A 16,784-nucleotide genomic window follows, 5' to 3' on the forward strand; every position below is an offset into this window, starting at 1 on the left:
CCCACCTCCCAACACTTGTGAGTAGACTATAATGCAAAGGGCATAGCCAAACTTGTGTTCAAATTCTTGCTTTTCACTTATCAGTTTTCTGATCTTGATCAAGCCACTGAGTCTATATGATCATCTATTTCTTCATTCATTAAATGGGAATAATTCCTATAAAATCTCTACATATAATAAATGCTCAAAAATGTCTCTATTCTGATAGCGTTTATAGTATTTTATCTATGAACTGGAACAAATTCTCTGCCTGTCTTGAGCAATCTTGAGTAACTGAGAAGCAAATTTTGACTTAAGGAAGACATTTGGAATAGGGAGTAAAGGATAATTCTTTACCTCTTTGTATCAAGGAGTTCCTATTTCTTGTGTCCTATTATGTGCAGAGAAGAGAGAACCAAGACCAATATTTTGAAATGATATGGTAGACTACTTCAGAATCTGGGGATAAAGTGTGGATTGAAGACATCAGTGTTCTAAATAAGTTAAGAAACCTATGGCTATGGTGTTTTCTCATGCCCCACCCCCCCACCATATTCTCTTTTTCTAGGTGTTTACCAAAGATGAACAACATCCAAGAACTATCCTCATTGCCTACATGGAGTCAGTTGCTACCAGTGGCCTTGGCCATACAACCTTGATTCTGGTTTTTAAAAGCATAATCGGTAAGCCATTTTTTGCAATCATATATTTACAGAGCCATCAATTATTTAGTATGAACATGGTAATAATAGAATGTTTTGTTAGAAGTTTAATTCATTCATTGTGTTTGCTGAGACTAACTCTATGTTTGTTGCACTGGCATATAGCTTATAATGTAAGAACTCTAAGTTCACTCCATATTTGAGAAATGAATACCTTTGAGCTCTGTGAGTGATGCTGAGGAAGGAAAGGACATGGTGTGTTTCACATCAAGGTGTATGTCATGACAATTCATTCTGATCACTTTAAGAGAGACAATGTTGGAAAGTTCATGAATATGAATACATGGGCATTCCAGTCTGCTATCAAACAATTCTAGGAAACAATCATTTCTATTGTTTGAGAGGTAACGGGCACCTCAGCAGTTCCATCTCCTCAGTTTTACCAAAACTGTTCTTTGGTTCTAGGCCAACCTTTTCCCCAGATCAAAAGGGTCCTAAAGCAGGAAAGTAGGATTAAACATCCAGGTTAAGACCAAAGAATGTTGGCATTAACAAAGTGTGAATTGGTGTGATAAATTCCTGGCATTTACATTCAATTCCAATTGTAACTGAATCACTCCTATCTGGAAACTTGACTTGTGAGCATAAGAAAAAGGAATCTGGCCAGAGCCCACTTTTTGGCGTGGGTTTGTCAGAAATACCATAAGCACAGGCTTTTTCACAAGATGGAATTTCATTGTTTGGACATCTGGCTGATTTGCTGAAAACACGCATTTGTGGGAAATATATGGGAACATTTCTTTTTGATAAATAAGGAAATACTTCAGTGGAGATTTAGTATCGGATTCTTACTTTGTGTATGCTATTTTCTTTCAGCAATAACAGCATTTCACTTTTTCTTTGCTTATGTTAGGGGAGAAAGAAGACTCATGTTTATTGTACAATCACAGTTGCTTTTATATTTTAGCAAGCTGCTCTTAGAAAACAAACTAGGAAGCCACATACATTATTTCTACATGTTTCCAACTGTGTGGAAAATTAGTATTTTGAAACCTCAGTGTATTGTATATAAATAAACATAACTCATTCATTTCACAGGTAACACTGATGTCTCTTTGGATAAATGATTTGATCTGGCAGTAAAGTAATAGACAAAAGATTTGCCTCTGAAAGATTGTCCTGTTGTAAGCTTTTATTTCTCTTTGCTAATGTACTGTTTTAACAAAATATTTCTAATTTATATTCTGGAATACTCTCATTTTTCTGAAGTATGAAACTGTTTCTAATCCAGTCTGTGTCTATAGGTGGCAGCCATCCTTCACCATTGCAGTGATGTGGATTTAAATGTACTGGATTGTAAATAGAAGGCGAATTTATGAAGTAGAAACAAACCTCAGGAGTCCATTTTCAGGTAGGTTCTCCTAGTTTAATGAAAGCTGAGCTTATGTTGTTGAAAATGCTGTTATGAATAAGGGTAAGCTTCAGCCACCAGCTCTAAATGTAATGTAGTCTGCCCTGCCCAATCTTGAGCCATGGGAGACTTCTGATGGGGGCTCATTGTTGCCTCTTGGTATACCAAAAACAATATAACAGACCCACTGAGAAACATGTTTCCCATACTCCCACTTCAGGAGGTCGTAAATGGCTAAGCGTTCATGTAGAGTAAAAGCTGTTTTATTTTTCTTCAAGTTGATATGTAGGTACATTAGAGAAAGGTGGGATAATTCTTTCTCTTATACAACTCACACTTTCTTCAGTGCCATGGTGATTATACAGACACCTTAAGTAGGATTTGTTATAACACTGGTGTTGATGTTCCATATATTTCTTTTGCCACAGAAACCCTAGTTTAATTTTCACCATAATAAAAGCCATTGATTAGAGAGGTTTATTTATCATTTAGCTCTTCAAAGAGCTTTCTTCATTGTTAGGGAGCCAAAAATACAGAAGACGGGTGGAATAGCATTTCCCTAAACTAATTAACCAACTGGCATTCATGAACACGTGCTAGATTAGCTAGGAGTAATGGTAACTGACCACATTTGGTGTATCCTTACAATGTATCAGCCATTATTCTAGTGTCTTTAGATGGTTTAACTCATTTAAATCCACATAACTACTATTTCTCATCAATTCTATGATGCATACTTTTCATATTTTAACAGTTCTAAAATCAGGATGTCTTAAAATTGATGACTTCTCATGATTGCTATGCATGAGCCAGCAATTGAGATGGTATTTGTTATAACCTGCACATGAGAGAACATCAGAATCACCAGCCTTATTTATTTATTTATTTTTTTATTTTTGAAAACTTTATCTCTTTAAATTTTTTTTATTGTTATGTTAATCCCCATACATTACATCATTAGTTTTAGATATAGTGTTCCATGATTCATTGTTTGTGCATAACACCCAGTGCTCCATGCAGAACGTGCCCTCCTCAATACCCATCACCAGGCTAACCCATCCTCCCAACCCCCTCCCCTCTAGAACCCTCAGTTTGTTTTTCAGAGTCCATTGTCTCTCATGGTTCTTCTCCCCCTCCGATTCCCCCCCTTCATTCTTCCCCTCCTGCTACATTCTTCTTCTTCTTTTTTTCTTTCTTAACATATATTGCATTATTTGTTTCAGAGGTACAGATCTGAGATTCAACAGTCTTGCACAATTCACAGCGCTTACCAGAACACATACCCTCCCCAGTGTCCATCACCCAGTCACCCCATCCCTCCCACCCCACCCCCCACTCCAGCAACCCTCAGTTTGTTTCCTGAGATTAAGAATTCCTCATATCAGTGAGGTCATATGATACATGTCTTTCTCTGTTTGACTTATTTCGCTCAGCATAATATCCTCCAGTTCCATCCACGTCGTTGCAAATGGCAAGATCTCATTCCTTTTGATGGCTGCATAATATTCCATTGTATATATATACCACATCTTCTTTATCCATTCATCTGTTGATGGACATCTTGGCTCTTTCCACAGTTTGGCTATTGTGGACATTGCTGCTATAAACATCGGGGTGCACGTAGCCTTTCGGGTCCCTACTTTTGTATCTTTGGGGTAAATACCCAGTAGTGCAATTGCTGGATCATATGGTAGCTCTATTTTCAACTTTTTGCGGAACCTCCATACTGTTTTCCAGAGTGGCTGCACCAGCTTGCATTCCCACCAACAGTGTAGGAGGGTTCCCCTTTCTCCGCATCCCCGCCAACATCTGTCATTTCCTGACTTGTTAATTTTAGCCACAGAATCACCAGCCTTAAAGCATGAGGAGTAGATGTCAGGAGCTAGGAAGGAAATCCCAGGGACAGTATATGAAGCACTTTTTAGCTCCTAGGAGCCCATAGCTGGTGGTTGATAGTGGGGTGCTGGAGAGCCACAAATGTTCAGCAGAATTCCTACACCCAGTGTCAACAGTAGGTGGGTCCTATAACTGCACAGCCAGATGAGGACCCCAGTGCTAGTGGCTTTTAGTGGGTTATAGTTTTTACTAAGAAATGCTGTACCATTAAGACCTTTGATGGCACAATAGACACTGTACGGAAAAACCCACACATTGACAAATCGGCTTCAAGAACTGATTTGGGAGAGTTTGAATCTGAATATGAAGAAGCCTTAGGAATATCTAAACCAATTTATGTTGCTTATATTTTCTTTTTTATATATGTATGAGAGTGTGTATGATTAAAAACATCTATGTATAATTAATTCTAAAAGAGATCTTTTAATATTCTCACAAAACAGAAATTCATAGCATTAAGAGAGCTTTTTGTCATATTTTAATTGGCTGTGACTTTTTTTCTCCCAGTGGCATTTAAAATTTTGTCCTACAATTGAGAGCTTTCTAGATTTGATACCAATAGTAGTATTATCTGTATTTTATATGGATGAGATCATTGTGATACAATAAAGCAGCAGAACTAGGATTTAAATGCTCCCTCTGTCTACAGCACAATACCTGTTTCTTTGTGAAATCATTACCAAAAACAGTTATAGCATTTTTTATTATACCAGTTATAATAAAGTTGCTACAAGATATTTTCAAGACTCCAGTCTTCCATTTCCTGTGTTCCTGCCTCTGACCTTGATCCTGGGTGCTTCTGTCCCCCTAAAGAGAAACTAAGAATGAACGTTTCATCCACTCTTCTGGGGCTCCTGCTTCTTCAAGCTTGCTGAAGCAAGTTTAGTCATAGAATCCAAGGCAGGGCAGGAATTGGAGGGAACCCATTTTTGCTGCCAGACCAAACTGCACCCCCATCCAGAACACGTATTACTAAAGCAGTACCGTATTTCGATTCCCCTCTGGATCCTGTGCAGAAACACCACGTATGGTTTCACAGGTTGTGTCTATTTTTAATTGGTTCTGTGCTTCTATCTATTTTTAATCAGTTTGGAATCTACAGGGGAATGTGGATGAAGGATTAATTTCTTCCAATCTCCCAACATATTTGCCTTTCTAAATCTATGCCAGAAAAAAACAAAGGTATTTCATTTTATAGTTCCTAAAAAAAAAAAAACTGTATAAAGAGAAAGTCAAACATCTTGCACTTATATCATTCTTATGAAATATGACTTATAGAAAATATATTAAAATGAAAACTGCATTTGGGATCTTTATGTCCTATAGATGTCAAATATTAGAAGTCACATCACTTTCTTTGATCTTCAAAAGAAGACATAAAGTCAAGGTTTTATCTATACAATATTTTTCATTTCAGTTTAATATGAGGATGTAATTTCCCTCAGATATATGGTCCAAAAAAAAAAGCATAGAAGCTGTGTATTTTTTACCTATCAAGTATTTTGCATTACCTAATCTAAACCCAACAATTTTCTTTTTTCTGGGATGGTTTTACTCTAAAAATTTAGAAACAGGTGCTTATAAATTGGTGATCTTTACTTTGAAGATTACTTTTCCATCTTTATTTTTTTTAAGATTTTATTTATTTATTTGAGAGAGAAAGACAGAGTGAGAGAGAGAACAGAGTGGAGAGGAGAGGGAGAAGCAGGCTCCCCACTGAGTAGGGAGCCCGACAACTTAGGGCTCAATCCCAGGACCCTGGGGATCATGACCTGAGCCGAAGGCAGACACTTAACCAACTGAGCCACCCAGGCGCCCCTACTTTTCTATCTTTAGCAAATGATTTGGGATCGTGATATTTTGCTTTTTATTTTAAAAAATCTTTATTTTAGTCCTACAACTATGAGTAACAAGTTTTGTAGAAATATTTACTATACTATAAGCAATATTATCACAGCTGCAGGTTGAAATTAAAGGAAAGAGTACATATACATGGAAACCTCAAAATGATGACATTCAGGGGTGCCTGGGTGGCTCAGTCATTAAGCGTCTGCCTTCGGCTCAGGTCATGATCCCAGGGTCCTGGGATCGAGCCCTGCATCGAGCTCCCTGCTCCTCAGGAAGCCTGCTTCTCCCTCTCCCTGCTTGTGTTCCCTCTCTCGCTGTGTCTCTCTCTGTCAAATAAATAAAAAATCTTAAAAAAAAATTTTTTAAAAATTGATGACATTCATCAGTGCGACTGAAAGTCGGCAAGTGGAGCCTGTGTATCCGTGGCCGACGGTCCTGTGGTTTCATAACACGCGCTGTTTCACATCTTTCCATTATACTCAGGTGTGGCTCACAATTTATTAGTGGAGAAAAATAGTTTTTTCTCATTATGAATTTTGCATCTGCCATTTATTAAATTCCATTTATTAATGGCAGATTAATAATTCATAGTATTTCTCCTCCATTATTTAAAAAATAAATTCCAGGAGAAAGTAATGCCAATGCAGTCTTAGTTCATTTTTATTTTGTTTTACTTGTGGAAATCATTTAATATACACTGATAAAAATAAATATTAAACAGATGATCATTTGGGAAATAACTACTATAGAAAAAAAACTATGGGTAAGTAAATAGAAAGCTGCTATGAAGCAATCTATATGTTTAATGAAATCTATAAAGCATTAAATACAAGTGAATTATTAACAGTAAAGTTGAGGCCTTTGTTAAAGTGCCACAAAGGTGCAAACATTTGATGTAAATTAAAGGAGAAGGTTACTTGATAAATGTTTATATTTATGGGTGTAAAACTGGTTTCTCAGTTGCTATTTCTACAACTGCAACTTTCTTTAATATTACACAAATTTTATAATTAAACTGAAATGGTGTGTAAGGAAAACTTGATACTTTTCCCTCCTAGAAAAGTCCTACCATATTCATCTGACACAAAGCAAGCTGATCATGAAAGAATACAATTTTTTGATAGTGAAAAACCCTGTGCTTTTTAAAGGAAAATTGATGTAATCAAGCCTACTTTTAATTGTTGGTCCATTGGACAGACGGTGAAGTTTGGAACTTAACTAGGATTTCACATCCTACCTTTAATAGCTGTTCCTTTCATCTAGGTATGTGATGGAGGATTTGACTCTTAAAATCACACATTTATATTGCAGTCTTGTGAGTTTTTAATTTGAGACTGGTGTTGTATATTGATTATCAAGTGGTTTGTCATATCTGGCTCAGATTAGAGAGATTGCTTGTTTGGTTTCTGCTACTCTGAGGGAACTTTAAACATCTCTCTTCTTTTCAGCACAATAACATTTTCTGTGATTTTCAGTATTTTTGTTCTCTTGATCTTATTCCTCCTCTTTAATAAGTTTGAATCTGAATTTAATAGGTTGACATGTCTGCACTGCTAGCAATGTTTCCATTATCTTTCTAGAGATGTACATGCACATGGGATGAAGAATTTGCATTTTTACTAAATAATGCGGAGGATGTGTGGTGGTGGTATGTGTTACTTTGCTGATAAGAAAAAAATGGGCATTAATTATCTAGTGGCCCAAGGGCCAGAGTTTTATCACTCATCATTATTTGGTATCTTGCATTGTCCTGAGAATATCTGGAGATCTGAGTGGATCTGACTGAGAGAAAAGTATCATATAGGAATATTGATAATCAACAATTTAATGGTACCATACATTAACTCCTATTATTCATTGAATGATCCTGGAAGATTGAAAGATTTGATACTCTTTTCAGGAGTTTCATCCATTGTGGGAAGCTTATCTTAGGTGATTGTGTTCTGAGCAAGGGATGTAACTCTTAGTAGCCTTCCATTAAAAAGCACATTACCAGTCACTCTATACTCAGTTTGAAAGTATATAAGATTCAAGTAAACATGAATCAAATGCTTCTGTCAACAGTCCTAATACTATTTTGAATATTTTTTAGTTTGTTAGTCTCAGATGTTAAAATCCGGGCTTACTTATATGTGGTTTATGGCAGACAGACTACAAATATTTGATTTGAGTAAGTAAGTAATGTTTTATGTCTCAATTTCTAACTCTCCTCTGTTAATCACTGATAACAGACATCACGTGTTTTGGCTCAGGCTCATTGTTATTATCGATGCATTCTTTGGGAGTGTAAAAGCAGATAATGCTGAAAGCAGTTTGTATTTTCTCACATAGTCCTTGTTTCACATTAACTGCCTTAATTGTCATTCTATTCAGAATTGGCCCCTGTGGGAATAGTTACACAAAGCCAACAGAATTGCCTTAGAAGTGTCTTGGATCTGGCAGTTTCTTTGATCTTGGCATGACTACATTTTCCCTTCCCATTTGTTTTATTAATATAATATTTTTTTCCAAGAGGCTGATCGTGGAGAGGGCAGAGAAATGGGCCCTTGCACCAGGGAGCCAATGTGGGGAACACTAATTCCCCATAGCATTTGGCTTTAAAAAAAACACAGGAGTTGAATTCCATGAATTTATAAACCAGTGGGACTTATAACCTGGAGCTTTAAAAATCATCTAACTCAGCCCTGGATGAGCCAGGAGGGCCAGTGATAGGTGGGTCTCTGCCCTTAAAGAGATGGCAGCCTGTGCTGAGAGGCGACATAAAAACAGCAGTTCACAACCCTGGGGGCAAACGAGAGACATATCTGTTCATACTGATTTCAGAGCATGTTGGGGGACTTCTCTGAAAATGAGGGTGCTGGTAGATACCATTTTCCTCCCCTGCCCCCCAGCATAAAAACAGTCACCTGTGGGAGGCGGGGCTATACAAATACTTGAAGCCTGGCCCAGGGCTCAGTGCAAATTTTGTTAAAGCTACACATATACCACACCCAGCCACAGGTACACAGCTGCCCCTGCATGCAGCACCCAAACACTGTGCCTTGGCCAGCCTTGGGCCCCCAGCTGACCAGTGTACAACCCCTAGCCGCTGGAGCACTTCAGGGGATCTGGCACAGGATTAGTGGACCAACACAAATTTTGCTAACACTGCCACCCTGTTCCCAAGTGCCCCAGCAGGCACCACCTTCAGATACTGGGTCACACTAACACCACAGAGAGTAAGCACAGCCCACAACAGGCAGACAGTCAGTGCAGATGACTTCAGTGAAAGGAAAAGTGACTAAGACCCAACATCAGGGCATAAACAACACACAGAGAATACTCTCCTGAAGGCCCAGGTTCTGGTGAAGAGAGGACACTGCACTGCAGGACATACCACGACCTCTTCTTCATAAAGTCACTACTTTCAATAGCGGAACATACAACTGACTTTCTTAACACAGAGAAACAAATACAGAGAAGCAGGCAAAATGAGGAGACAAAGAAATTTATCCCAAATGAAAGAACAAGACAAGGCCATGGTGAGAGATCTAAGTGAAACTGATAAAAGTAACATGCTTGATAGAAAACAAGGATATTCACTGGGCTTGAGAAAAGAGTGAAATACATGAGTGAGACCCTTAACACAGAGATAAGGAATGCCATAGCAGAGATAAAGGGCTCGAGAAGTGAAATGAGAAACATGCTTGATGGAATGAGAGCAGGATAGAAGAAGCACAGGAACTAATCAAGTTGAACAAAAGAGAGGGAAAAGAATCAAAATGAAAATAGACTCAGATAATTGAGTAACTCCATCAAACATAATACCATTTGTATTATAGGAGAAGAAGAAGAGAGAGAGAAAAAGGGTAGAAAATTTATCTGAAGAAATAATAGCTGAAAACTTCCCTAATCTAGGGAAGGAAACAGATATCCAGATCCAGGAGGCACAGAAAACTCTTATCAAAATCAACATAAGCAGACCAACACCAAGACATTATAATTAAATTTACAAAATATAGTGACAAAGAAAAAATTAAAAGCAGCAGCAGGAAAAAAAAAGTCAGTAACTTACAAGGGAAAATCCATAAGGCTAGTAGGACATTTTTCAAAAGAAACTTTGCAAATCAGAAGGGAGTGGCATAATACATTCAAAGTGCTGAGTGGGAAAAATTCTTATAGCCAAAAATATTCTATCCAACAAGATTATCAGTCAGAAAGAAGGAGAGATAAAGAGTTTCCCAGACAAACAAAAACTAAAGGGGTTCATGACCACTACACCAGCCATGCTGGAAATACTAAAGGGAACTCTTTGAGTGGAAGGAGGACCAAAAATGACAGTTTGAAGGTAGAAAACACAAAAGCAGTAAAAATATTTCTATAAAAAATCAGTCAATGAACTCACACACACACACACAAAAGGACATACCATATCGTAACATATACCTAAAACATGGGAAGAAAGGAGAAAATAATGGGTTCAAACTCAAATGGCCATCAACTTCATATAGACTGCTGTATGAAGAAGAGGTTATATACAAGCCTAATGGTAACTTAATGGTAATCATATATCAAAAACTACTAATAAAAATGCAAAGAATAAAGAGAAAGAAATCCAGGTATGTCACTAAAGAAAATCAGCAGAACATGCAAGAGATAAATACAAGAAAGGATGAGAGGAAATCTTCAGAAATAACTACAAAAGAAGTATTAAAATGGCAATAAACACATGTCTACCAATAATTACTTTAAATGTAAATGGACTACACACTCCAATCAAAAGACAGAGTGAGAGAATGGATTAAAAAAAAAAAAAAGACCCATCTATATGCTGCCTACAAAAGACCCATTTTATTTTTTTCTAAGATTTTATTTATTTATTTAAGATAGACAGACAGAGAGACAGAGAGAGAGCATGAGCAGAGAGAGGGGCAGAGGGAAAGGGAGAAGCAGACTCTCCGCTGAGCAGGGAGCCTGACACAGGGCTTGATCTCAGGGGCCTGAGATCATGACCTGAGCCGAAGGCAGACTCTTAACTGACTGAGCCACCCAGGCACCCCAAGAAACCCATTTTAGACTTAAAGACAGCTGCAGATTAAAGAGGATAGAGAAACATCTGTCATGTAAATGGACATCAAAAGAATAGCCAGAGTAGCAATACTTATATTGTACAAAATAGACTTTAAAACAATGACTGTAACAAGAGACAAAGAGGGACACTATATAATAATAACAGGGACAATCAACCAAGAACATATAATTGTATATATTTATGCACCAAATATGAGCATATCCAAATACATAAAACAGTTAATAACAAACATAAAGGAACTAATTGATAAAAATACAATAATAGTAGGGAACTTTAACACCCCACTTACATCAATGGAAAAATCATCTAAACAGAAAATCAACAAAGAAACAATGGCTTTAAATGACAAATTGAAACAGATGAATTAACAGATACATTCAGAACATTCCATCCTAAAACAGCAGAACACACATTCTTTTCAAGTGGACATGGAACATTCTCCAAATAGATCACATATTAGCCCACAAAACCAGCCTCAGCAAATTCATGAAGATCAGAGTCATACCATGCACCTTGTCTGATCACAATGCTATGAAACTAGAAGTCAACCACAAGAAAAAAATATGGAAAGACCACAAATACGTGGAGGTTAAATAACATGCTACTAAACAATGAATGGGTCAACCATGAACTAAAAAAAATTAATTAATTAAAAAGTGCATGGAAACAAATGAAAATGAAAACACAACAGTCCAAACCTCTGGGATGCAGCAAAAGCAGTTCTAAAAGGGAAGTTGATAGCAATACAGGCCTACCTCAAGAAGCGAGAAAAATCTCAATAGAACAACCTAAATTACATCTAAAGGATCTAGAAAAAGAACAACAAACAAAACCTGAAACCAGCAGATAAGGAAGGAAATAATAAAGATTAGAACAGAAATAAATGATACAGAAACTAAAAAAAAATAGAATAGATTAATAAAACAAGCTGATTCTTTGAAAAAGTCAATTAAATTGATAAACCTCTAGCCAGACTTATCAAGAAAAAAAGAGAAAGGACTCAAATATACAGAATCATAAATGAGAGAAGAGAAATAACAACCAATACCACAGAAATACAATCGTAAGAGAATATTATGAAAAACTATATGTCAATAAATTGAGCAACCTAGAAGAATGGATAAATTCCTAGAAACATATAAACTACCATCACTGAAACAGGAAGAAATAGAAAATTTGAACAGACACATAACCAGCAAAGAAATTGAATCAGCAATCAAAAAACGCTTTACAAACAAAAGTCTAGGACAAGATGGCTTCACATGAGAATCCTACCAAACATTTAAAGAAGAGTTAATACCTACTCTTCTCAAACTATTCCAATAAATAGAAAAGGAAAGAAAACTTCCAAATCCACCTTCTGAGGCCAAGATTACCCTGATACCAAAACCAGATAAAGACACCACTAAAAAAGGGAAATACTGGCCCATGTCTCTGATAAACATAGATGCAAAAATGCTTAACAAGATACTAGAAAACTAAACCCAACAATACCTTAAAAAAATCAATCACCACAATCAAGTAGGATTTATTCCTGTGTTGCAAGGATGGTTCAATATTCACAGATCTCTCAATGTGACACATCACATCATTAGGAGAAAGGATAAAAATCACACGATCATTTCAATAGATGAAGAAAAAGCACTTGATAAAGGACAACATTCATTCATGATAAAAATCCTCAACAAAATAAGTTTAGAGGGAACATACCTCAATATAATTAAAGCCATATATGAAAACCCATAACTAATATCATCCTTAATGGGGAAAAATTGAGAGCTTTTCCCCTAAGGTCAGGAACAAGGATGTCCACTCTCACCACTTTATTCAACATAGTACTGGAAGTTCTAGCTACAGCAATCAGAAAACAAAAAGAAATAAAAGGCATCAAAATTGGTAAGGAAGAAGTAAAACTTTCACTATTTACAAATGTGATGATACTATAGAAAACCTGAAAAACTCCACCAATAACTGATAGAACCAATAAACGAATTCAGTAAAGTCTCAGGATGCAAAATCAATGTACAGAAATCCGTTGCATTTCTATACACCAATAATGAAACAGCAGAAAGAGAAATTAAGAAAACAATCCCATTTACGGTTGTACCAAAAGTAATAAGATACTTAAGAATAAACCTAACCAAAAAGGTAAAAGGCCTGTACTCTGAAAACTATAAAATACAGATGAAAGAAACTGAAGATGACACAAATAGAATGGGTTTTTCCATTTCATGCTCATGGATTGGAATAACAAATATTGTTAAAATGTTTATACTACCCGTGGCAGTCTACACATTTCATGTAATCCCTATCAAATTACCAAAAGCATTTTTCACAGAACTATAAAAACAACCCTAAAATTTATATGGAACCACAAAAGACCCCAAATAGCCAAAGCAGTCTTGAAAAAGAACAGCAAAGCTGGAGGCATCACCATTCCAGACTTCAAGTTCTATTACAAATCTGTAGTGATCAAAACAGTATGGTACTAGCAAAAAATAGACACATAGATCAATAGAACAGAATAGAAAATCCAGAAATAAACCCACAATTATATGGTCAATTAATCTTCTACAAATCAGGAAAGAATGTGCAATGGGAAAAAGACAGCCTGTTCAACAAAAGTGTTGGGAAAACTGGACAGCTACATGCAAGAGAATAGAATTGGACCACTTACTTACACCATATAAAAAAATAAATTCAAAATGGATTAAGACCTAAATATGAGACCTGAAACCATAAAAATCCTAGAAGACAACAGAGGTAGTAATTTCTTTGACATTGGCTATAGCAACTTCTTTCTAGACACATCTCCTGAAGCAAGGGAAGCAAAAGCCAAAATAAACTATTGGGACTACATCAAAATAAAAAGCTTCTGCACAGCAAGGGAAATAATCAACAAAATTAAAAGGTGACCTATGGAATGGGAGAAGATATTTACAAATGTCATATCTGATCTTTCTCCATGGAAGTCATATAGATGGCCAACAGACACATGAAAAATGTTCATCATCACATACCATCAGGGAAATGCAAATCAAAACTACAATGAGATATCACCTCACACCCGTCAGAATGACTAAAATCAACAACACAAGAAACCACAGGTATCGGTGAGGATGTGGAGAAAAAGGAAGCCTTGGGCACTGTTGGTAGGAACGCAAACTGGTGCAGCCACTGTGGAAAACAGTGTGGAGGTTCCTCAAAAAGCTAAAAATAGAACTACCTTATGATCTAGCAACGCACTACTGGGTATTTACTCAAAAAATACAAAGAGATATATATTCACCCCTATGTTAATTGCAGCACTATTTACAAAAGCCAGGATTTGGAAGCAGCCCAAGTGTCCATTGACTGATGGATGGATAAGGAAGAAGTGATTATTATTCAGAAGTAGTGGAATATTATTCAGCCATAGAAAGAATGAAATCAGGCCATTTGCCACAACATGGATGGAACTAGAAAGGATAATGCTAAGCAAAATATCACACAGAGAAACACAAATACCATATGATTTCACTCATATGTGGAATTTAAGAAACAAAGTAAAATAACAAAGGGAAAAATGAGAAAGACAAACCAAGAAACAGACTCTTAACTATAGAGAACAAACTGATGATTACCAGAGGGGAGGTGGGTGGGGGGATGGGTGAAATAGGTGATGGGGTTTAAGGACAGAACTTGTCATGATGAACACAGGGTGTCATATGGAAGTGTTGAGTCACTATGTTGTATGCCTGAAACTAGTATTACACTGTATTTTAACTAACTGAATTAAAATAAAAACTTAAAAAGCAAACCAAAAAAAGAATGCTACTTTTTTTATACTACTTTTACATATTGTATCATTTTTTTATTATTTTTGAGAGAGAGAAAGAGAGCACAAGCAGAGTGAGGGGCAAAGGGAGAGGGAGAAGTAGACTCCTGGCTGAGCAGGGAGCCCAATGCAGGGCTGGATCCCAGGACTCCAGGATCATGACCGGAGCAGAAGGCAGATGCTTAACCGACTGAGCCACCCAGGCGCCCTACGTATTGTATCATTTTTATTCACATCCATCATGGGGCCTCTACCTGAGCTCTAATTTTTCAGTGACCCTACTTTTATTTCCTTATGTTTTACTTATGTTTTTTGTTCCTTCCCAACATCATCAGTGACTCTCAGGGCCTTTTGCCTCAATTCTACACTCCTTTCTCAAGTGTTTCAGGTCTTCCACAAAAAGCTTGGAGGTTTTGATAACTTTGTCTTTATGCAACCCATATGCTTGGGCTGATACTCACTATTCTCGACTGCCCAGAGAGGAAGTCTGTTTTGTTAGCAAGAGTTTGAACTTGTGGTAATGTCATCTGCATTTTAATAAGTCTTAGACTGCCTCAGAACTTTCCTCTTTATCATAATTATCCATGTTTTAAAATGATCAACTCAAATGCAATTTCTTCTCGAGGATATCCTGATCTCCTCAACCGGAAATGATATCTCCTTCATGATTTCACATGGTTCCTGATTTCCGGCATTTCTCTCCATTCATTCATTCATTCATTCATTCAATCAGTTTTTGCTGAGTTCCTGCACATGGCAGGCCTGTTTTAGGCCCTGAAGATATAGCGACAAATAAAAAAAAAACAAAAAAAAAGAATCCTACCTCTAAGAAACTTCCATGATAATAGGGGGAGACAGACAGCAAACACATAAGTTAATAAAATACAGATACAAAGTATATTGGAAGTATAATGAAGAAAATACAGCAGAAAGGGATGATAAAGAGTGTTGGAGTAGGAGAATAGGGTATAGGCTGCCAAGACTTTGTCAGAAAAGGTCTCATTGAAAATGTGACAGTGGTGTAAAGATGTGAAGGAGGTGACAAAATGATTCATGTGACTCTTAGGAAGGAAAATCTGATAGGCAGCCGGCAAGGGTATGACTAGCATGTTGGAGGAACTCATAGGAGCCCACAGAGCACTGAAAGGATATGACTTGTACTGTGGTTCTCTTCCTTCCGCAATGACTTCTCATCACTCAAGGAGAAAGAACATGTCATAAACATGTTATAGCCCCACAGTCCCAGGAACAAGCTTGCTATTCAATGTATGTTTATTTAAAGTTTAATGATACAGACTGGGGGGAAACTTTGAGAATCACTATTCCAAGCAGACACCTAGAATCTAGAAAATTAGAAGGGAGCAAGGAAAAAGTTAAAAGGAAAGAAGAAAGCTTCTGTGTACACATAATCAATACCAGCTATCTCTCATGCCTGCATTAATTTACAACTTCTTTAATTTTTCTGAGAACCTTGACCATTTGAATGCGAAGATCAAGACAAGTCACAAATGTTCCAGTGTTGGCAACATGTGGATATGTACCATCAGGTACAGCTGAAATAGAGTAACCTTTCTGTGGAAGGGCAAGTAAATTGGGAGATTTTTAGTCAGTGTTCAAACTGAGATTAATTTCCAGAATCTGTTAATCAGAAGCAGCTGGATAAAATGACCAACAAGGTTCCAATTGCAAGAAATCAGTGGAAAGGTGGACAAATTTTTGAAGAAGTTCAGCAGATGATTTAGGGATCTCAGACATCAGGATATTTGCTTTGAAGAAACTGGTGCTATGAAGAGAAAATATGAGACCACAAAATGAGCATCAGGGATTCTAGTCACTGGAAGCTGAAGTACCGAACACAGAGAAAAATGTATACAGCTATAAAACAGAATTGATCCTTTGGCTATTTGTGTATGTTATAATCTTGGCCAAAGTTTGTCTCACAGTTTGGAGTGAAGCAGACACTACAGGTAATCTAGGAGTCCAGAGACAAAGAGCCAAGTAACCCGTTAGTGTAAAAATGGATTACTGAGGGTTATTTATAATGCGGAAGAGGCACATCAGTATTTATCCTTGGGAAATAAAGAAGCTGCAGGAGGGAAA

The 16,784-nt window shown here is 36.9% G+C and overlaps 1 long non-coding RNA gene across 1 annotated transcript in view; it reads left to right on the forward strand.

Moving 5' to 3' along the window:
- The first annotated feature begins 582 nt into the window (after nucleotides 1-582).
- LOC144381294 (uncharacterized) overlaps nucleotides 583-16,784 on the forward strand; it is a 357,259-nt gene continuing 341,057 nt past the window's right edge. Inside the window, exons 1-2 of the long non-coding RNA XR_013446205.1 lie at nucleotides 583-662; nucleotides 1,946-2,052. This is a non-coding gene — a long non-coding RNA (uncharacterized LOC144381294). The remainder of the gene's footprint in view (nucleotides 663-1,945; nucleotides 2,053-16,784) is intronic.

This window comes from Halichoerus grypus, chromosome 3, assembly GCF_964656455.1.
Source record: "Halichoerus grypus chromosome 3, mHalGry1.hap1.1, whole genome shotgun sequence".
Lineage (NCBI taxonomy): Eukaryota > Metazoa > Chordata > Mammalia > Carnivora > Phocidae > Halichoerus > Halichoerus grypus.